The sequence below is a fragment of the Ictidomys tridecemlineatus genome, chromosome Y (assembly GCF_052094955.1).
Source record: "Ictidomys tridecemlineatus isolate mIctTri1 chromosome Y, mIctTri1.hap1, whole genome shotgun sequence".
Taxonomy (NCBI): domain Eukaryota; kingdom Metazoa; phylum Chordata; class Mammalia; order Rodentia; family Sciuridae; genus Ictidomys; species Ictidomys tridecemlineatus.
This window is the reverse complement of record NC_135494.1, coordinates 28,840,117-28,846,519: the sequence shown is the minus strand read 5'-3', so window position 1 is coordinate 28,846,519 and position 6,403 is coordinate 28,840,117. Positions and strand designations below refer to the sequence as shown.

The window sequence follows — 6,403 nt, the reverse complement described above, 5'->3', positions numbered from 1 at the left end:
TTATCTTTATGTGCCAATAATACATCATCCATATAGTGAAATATTTTTAGTTCAGGATTTTGATTTCTAAGTGGCTGGATTGCTTTTTTAACATATATTTGACACATAGTTGGACTGTTAGCCGTTCTTTGAGGGAGTACTTTCCATTCATATCTCTCATCAGGACCTTCATGATTTAATGCAGGGATAGTAAATGCAAAACGTGGACTATCCTCGGGATGAATTGGAATAAAAAAAAAAAAAGCAATCTTTAATGTCTATAGCTAAAACATGCCACGTTATTGGTAAAGCAGACAATTGAGAAATCCCTGATTGAGCAGGTCCCATAATAACCATCTCATTATTAATTGCTTTTAAATCTTGCAATAATTTCCATTTACCTGATTTCTTTTTGATGACAAAAATGGGAGTATTATGGGGAGATACAGAAGGTTGTAAATGTCCTTCCGCTAATTGTTGTTTGACCAGATCATGGGCTACTTTTATCTTTTCTTTAGTCAGGGGCCACTGAGAAACCCACACTGGTGTTTCTGATTTTCAAGTAATTTTGATTGTCTCAGTGGCCCTTTCTGAAAATCCAACCCATGTCTGTCTGTTTCTTGATCTATTTGAATTGGCACTGCTATACCTTGTTCTTGTTTTCCTAATTTTTTTTCTTTCCTGATACCTTGTCTAGCCCTAGTAGTGGGCACATTAGGATTGATGTTATTTGTTAATATCAAACCTAGTTGATCTAGGACATCTCGTCCCCATAAATTAATAGGAAGGTGATCCAAAACATATGGCTGTATAGTTCCTTCACATCCTTCAGGATCCTTTCAATCTGATACCATAGCACTTCTATGGGGATTAGTCACCACTCCTAGGCCTCAAAGCATTTGAGTGGCTTGTTGTAATGACCAATGTTTGGGCCATTCTTGAAGAGATATGATGCTAAGGTCAGCACCTGTGTCCAGCAGTCCATTAAATTCATGACCCTGAATATTTAGTTTCAGCATTTGGCGAGAATCTAAATTTTAAGACAACATAGCCAAATCTACACCTGTGGAGCCTAATCTCTTGGAACCTCTTTCTACATTACAACTGGGGAACTTATTATGTAGACTGGGTATTATTAACAACTGTGCTATTCTATCTCCAGGTGAAATTACTGATATACCTCCTGGAGAACTAGCTATAATTTTTATTTCACCTACATAATTGGGATCAATTACCCCAGGACTTATCATAAGTCCATTTAATGTAGATGAACTGCGTCCCAATAATAAGCCTACTTTTCCTTGGGAAAGAGGTCCTTTTACTCCTGTAGGAATGATTTGAACTCCCATCTCTGGAGTTAATACTGCTCTGGCAGAGGCGCAGATGTCCAACCCTGTGCTCCCTTGGGTTTGTCTGATGAGGGATTTAATTAACAATGTGTCCTGGGCACCACCCTGATGGTGATGCTGGGATCCTCCACTGCCCTGTATATTTGTGGTTTGGGGCCCCGGAGCATTGGGCCTCCCAGTCCATTTTTTGGCAATGGAGCCTGATGCCTTTCTCCAAAATATCGTTGGTAAATACCTGATCCTTGTCCATTTTTTGAAAAGGGAGTACCTTCTATGGTGGTTTGAGAACGGCATTCATTAGCCCAATGTCTCCCTCTACGGAATCGTGGGCAAATACCCGGTATTCTATTTTTTTGATTTCTAGTTTTGTTAAACCCTCCTCTAATGGGGCAACTCCTTTTAAAATTTCCTGTTTGTTCAAAATTATAGCATGTTTCTGGCCTGGCATCTAAAGCCTGTTGTACTGCAGCTGCGAAGACTTGCCCTTGTTCATTAACATCTCTACATAATTTAACATATGTGCTTAAATCTTCATATCTCCATGGTCTAATAACCTCTCTGCAGCAACTATTTGCTTAGTCATAAGCCAGTTGTTTTATTAATGGCATTGCTTTTTCTGTGTCACCAAAAATTTTGGCAGCCGTTTGATTAAGCCTATCTACAAAGTCAGCGTAAGGTTCATTAGGTCTCTGTATTACCTCAGATAGTTGACCTTGCAAATATCCATGTCTTTGTAAAGTCTTCCATGCCCTAACTACATCTGCAGCAATCTGTGCATATACAGCAGGATAATATTCCATTTGTTGCCACTGACCCTCATAAAGTCCCTTTCCTAACAACATATCTAGATTTCTTTGAAAGTAACCAGCTGCTGCATTTCGCCTAGCTGTCTCCATGCAAAATTCCTCATTGACAACCTTCCATAACAAATATTGTCCTCCATTTAGCTCAGATTTACACATGCTAGCCCAATCTGCTTGCGTCATGTCCATGCTTACCGTGAAGGGGGCTTGAGGACCATAGGTTTTTACAGCCTCCTTTAACTGCTTCACTGTTTTAAATTCTAAAGCACGGTGAATTTGCTGCCCTCCTACCTGTTCAAATACAGGGCATGCTTTTCTTTGAGGTCCTTTTTCAGGATCCCATCTATCAACTACGGGGTTTGAGGGCCACTCAGCTGTCTCCATCGGTGGGGCTGTTGGTTGAATTATGCCCTCTGGTAATAAAACAAAATTAGTAACAGCCTCTTGTTGTGGCCTTTTTCCTAATAACCCCTGTTTCTTTAAATTTTCTTTCTTTCTTTGACTAGCTCGAGAGAGCTTTTCTTTTGCTTAATGTAAAATGTCTTCCTCCATGGTCTGAATCTCTAACAATTTACTTAACACTTTTTCGGTTTCTTTTTTAATAATTTCTAATCTTCTATAAAGATAACGCAACCCAATAAGATAACACAAAACAAAACCACAACTGAATAAAACAAAAACTGAATAAAAATTCACTTTATCAATTTTCTCTTTCTCGGGGCTAACAAACTTCAAACCTGAGCCAACTATTTTTCCCAGTTTGCCTGAGAAATTTCTAGGGATAGGCAGCTTGAAACAAAAATGAAAGAAATCAAAACAAAAACACATTTTTTTTTAAATGGTCACTCATTCTCTCGCCTTCCCTCAGGGGCAAGCGATTTTACTCACCTCCAAATTTCAGACGTTCTGCGTACGGGCCACCAAAATGCCAAGGTCACAGCTTGGCACCAGAATCACTAGCCACCACACAGCTTCGTAGGTTCAAACAGCAATTCTTTATTCCCGCTCTCACACCGCCTCCACACAGGTCCAGAGACAATCGCATTCTGCCGTCTCCCACACAATTCACCTACTCCACGAGGCTATCTCCAAATCCCATTTTAATCTCACGAAAACTCAACGGGAACAAGCAGCAGGAACACCCTAATCCCAGCAATAATCTTCAACCTCTAACTTCCCTAAAACCCATTATCTCAAACTGGCAATGCCTTAAACTCAAGGAGCCGGTTACTTCCTCAAACCTGATCAGCTCTAAACCCTGATCCGCCTTGGTCCTTGAGCAAGGTCACCTTATTAAAGCATGCATGAAATGTCCCATCGAATGTCCTCTAAGCAGCATGGGGTATGCTTGGCAAGGAAATTTTGATGCGTCATTCCTACTTGGTAATGGCCCTCAGCAGAAGAATCTCATTTCACCTTTAAAAAAAACACATAGAATAAAAGTGAAGAATAAGTGAAAGATATCTCAAGAAAATGGAAATAAAAATTAGAAGTAGCTTTTCTTATATCACAAACAATAAACCTTAATACCAGAAGTAAAAATAGCCAAAATTATTATATAATGATAAATGGTTTTAATTAAGCAAGAAACTATCATAAGTATAAATAAAAAAATCACATAATACTACAACACAAAGACTTAAGACAGACATTACTTCATGTCAAGGGAGAGAGTCTTCAATGCATATTAATAGAGAACTTCTAGTAACAGAGTTTGAAAAATGGATGGACCTTTCATCCAAAAACATCAAAAAAGAGACACAGGATTATAAGTGTTGACCATAGAAATATAAGGACAGCATTCCTCTGGTGAGCAAACTCCCAGGATTTAACAGGCATGCTGTTTCCTATGTTTGGGATATTCTGTAGTTTCTTTCAGAAACTAGCAAGATAACTAATACATTTGCAATACCTAGCTGTGTGGCAATGCCTTGCATGAGGAAGCTCTTGGATAGAATCTTATCAGCCTTGACCTTGACCTTAGGCACTTAAGGATGACTCTCTTTTTAGAAAACAACATTGTTTTACCAAGCTCTTCTGCACATGAAACTGTCCATATAAAAGTAACTTTAAACAAAAGACTTACTTGAGAGCCACAAAAATCTCCTAACATTGCACATTGCAACCTTAGTAGGTAACTATGGAAGAAGCTGTATAATGTTGCAAAATCTATAGCCTAATGGCACAATGAACAATAATGTACTACTGAGGCCAGTGACCTAATGTAACCTACTACTATAAGTAAAGCCGGCAACTTGGAAAAGGAGACTTTCTGCCATTCTGACATTCTGCCTCTGCACCTTGCTTCTGTCTCTTCTTCTTTGTTTACACAGGATTTAAAGTACCATGCAGAGCATATGGACTTAAGAGAACTTTCCAACAAAACCCAAAAGAAGACAAATTCTTTACAACAGTACCAACAACATTCTCCAGAATAGACAATAAGTCAGAAAACAAATCTTAATAAATTTTAGAAGCTAAAACTTATTTCAAAAATTTTTTTCTGAATACAATGTAATAAAACTGAAAACCTATAACAGGAGGAACTTCAGAAACATCCTGCAAGTCTGCAAATGTAACAACAAGCTCTCAAATACCCAAGAGTTGATGAATAAATAGAAGAAAATTTTTAAAAAAATTTAGAAAAATGATGATAGAAACACAAAATTAAAAACCCTATAGCATAGAGCAGAGGCAATTTTAAAAAGATTAGATCAGTGCATACCTACATCAAAATAGAAAACAACCAAGTCTTCCATTTCAAGGAGGTAGAAAATCAAGAACAAGCCAGACCCAAAACTAGTAGAAGAAAAACTACTAAACATCAGAGAAGAGGTAAATAAAATAAAGACTAAAATATTATTTTAAAAATATCAACAACAGAAAAAATTATTTATTTATTTGTTTATTGATTTATTTATTTTTTCATTTATTCATTTACTTATTAATCCCTAGGATAAAGCAACCACTCACTGAGAGATGTCTCCAGACTTAATTATTTTTAATTAATTAATTAATTTATTTATTTATTAATTTATTTATTTATTTTGTGGAGAGAAAAGGTCCCCTAGAGTGGCTCAGTGTCTCACTTTTGCTGAGGCTGGCTTTGAACTTGCCTTCCTCTTGCCTGACAATCAGGATCTAAACTGTTCATTTCAAAGGTAAAGAGCACAGCTTTGCCATTGAAATCACTTCATCAGTGAGAAGTTATGATGCTGTAATATAAGGATTCTCAGACGTGATACCTACAAACATCTTCACATTGGCTTTCTCCACAGAAAGGCTGAGACTCACTTTTCTGGACACTGCTTGGTGCATGGTTTGGCTTCTCTTTTTTGGGGGGAGGGTGTCTGCTGGAGACTAAACCCAGAGCATCATACATCCTTGGCAAGTGCTTCTCCATGGATCTTTACCCCAAGCCCTCCTTGGCCTTTCTTGGTAATCAGAGAAAGGGTCTGTGTGACTCCATTTGTATTGATTTACTGGGAAACTTTATGTCCTCTGATTCCACCTCTTCTGAAAATCCAGTTGAAGGAGAAGGTGCTGTGAACAGCCATCCTGCTCTTATTGTTCTTAGTCTGCTGTCAAGTCAATCTGGTCTCCTGTGCTGGCATTGGGGTAGGAGGGAGAGGAAGGACACAGGCGCCACTCCTTTGGTTTCTGCTTGTTTCCAGATACTTTATTTGGTATTATGGCCTCAGATTCTATGGACGTTTTTTACTAGATGAGGGATTCTGGCCTCAAACAGAGGGAGGCTCAGAATCACTCTGCTTCTTCTCTGCTGGACCAGCACCGTTTAGTTGAATGACAGCCTTTCTGTGGAGCTCAGAGAATGGGCAGCTCCGTTGCCTGGAAAGTCTTCATGAGCCATGTGGAACAGCCTGATCAATGGTGAATTTAGCCTGGGCAACTCCATCTTTTTTGGAGTTGAGTTTGAATGCAATACAAAACCTGGAAGAGCAAGATAAGTCTCTGCTTGAGAATTTCTGAAAACTTGAAAAAACTATAGAGTGTTTGAAATTCCTGAAACAAGATGGTGAGTCCACCTAGAACATTCTCTAGAACTTTTCATTGGTTTTTCAGCTGCATCTTTTTCATATCTACAGGTGAAATATATGGATCAAAACCATGAGTGACAGTGGAGGGTCTACTCTAACCAATCACCTGTGGTCTGGAAATAATAAATGTTTATGGTGCAATTGAAGGACATAGTTTAAAAATGGGGTTCCAGTGAGGTTCCAGTCACTCAGAATCAGAGCTCATCTGTACATG

The 6,403-nt window shown here is 38.4% G+C and overlaps 1 pseudogene; it reads left to right on the top strand.

Moving 5' to 3' along the window:
• The first annotated feature begins 5,343 nt into the window (after nucleotides 1-5,343).
• LOC144371914 (protein transport protein Sec61 subunit alpha-like) overlaps nucleotides 5,344-6,403 on the top strand; it is a 600,798-nt pseudogene continuing 599,738 nt past the window's right edge.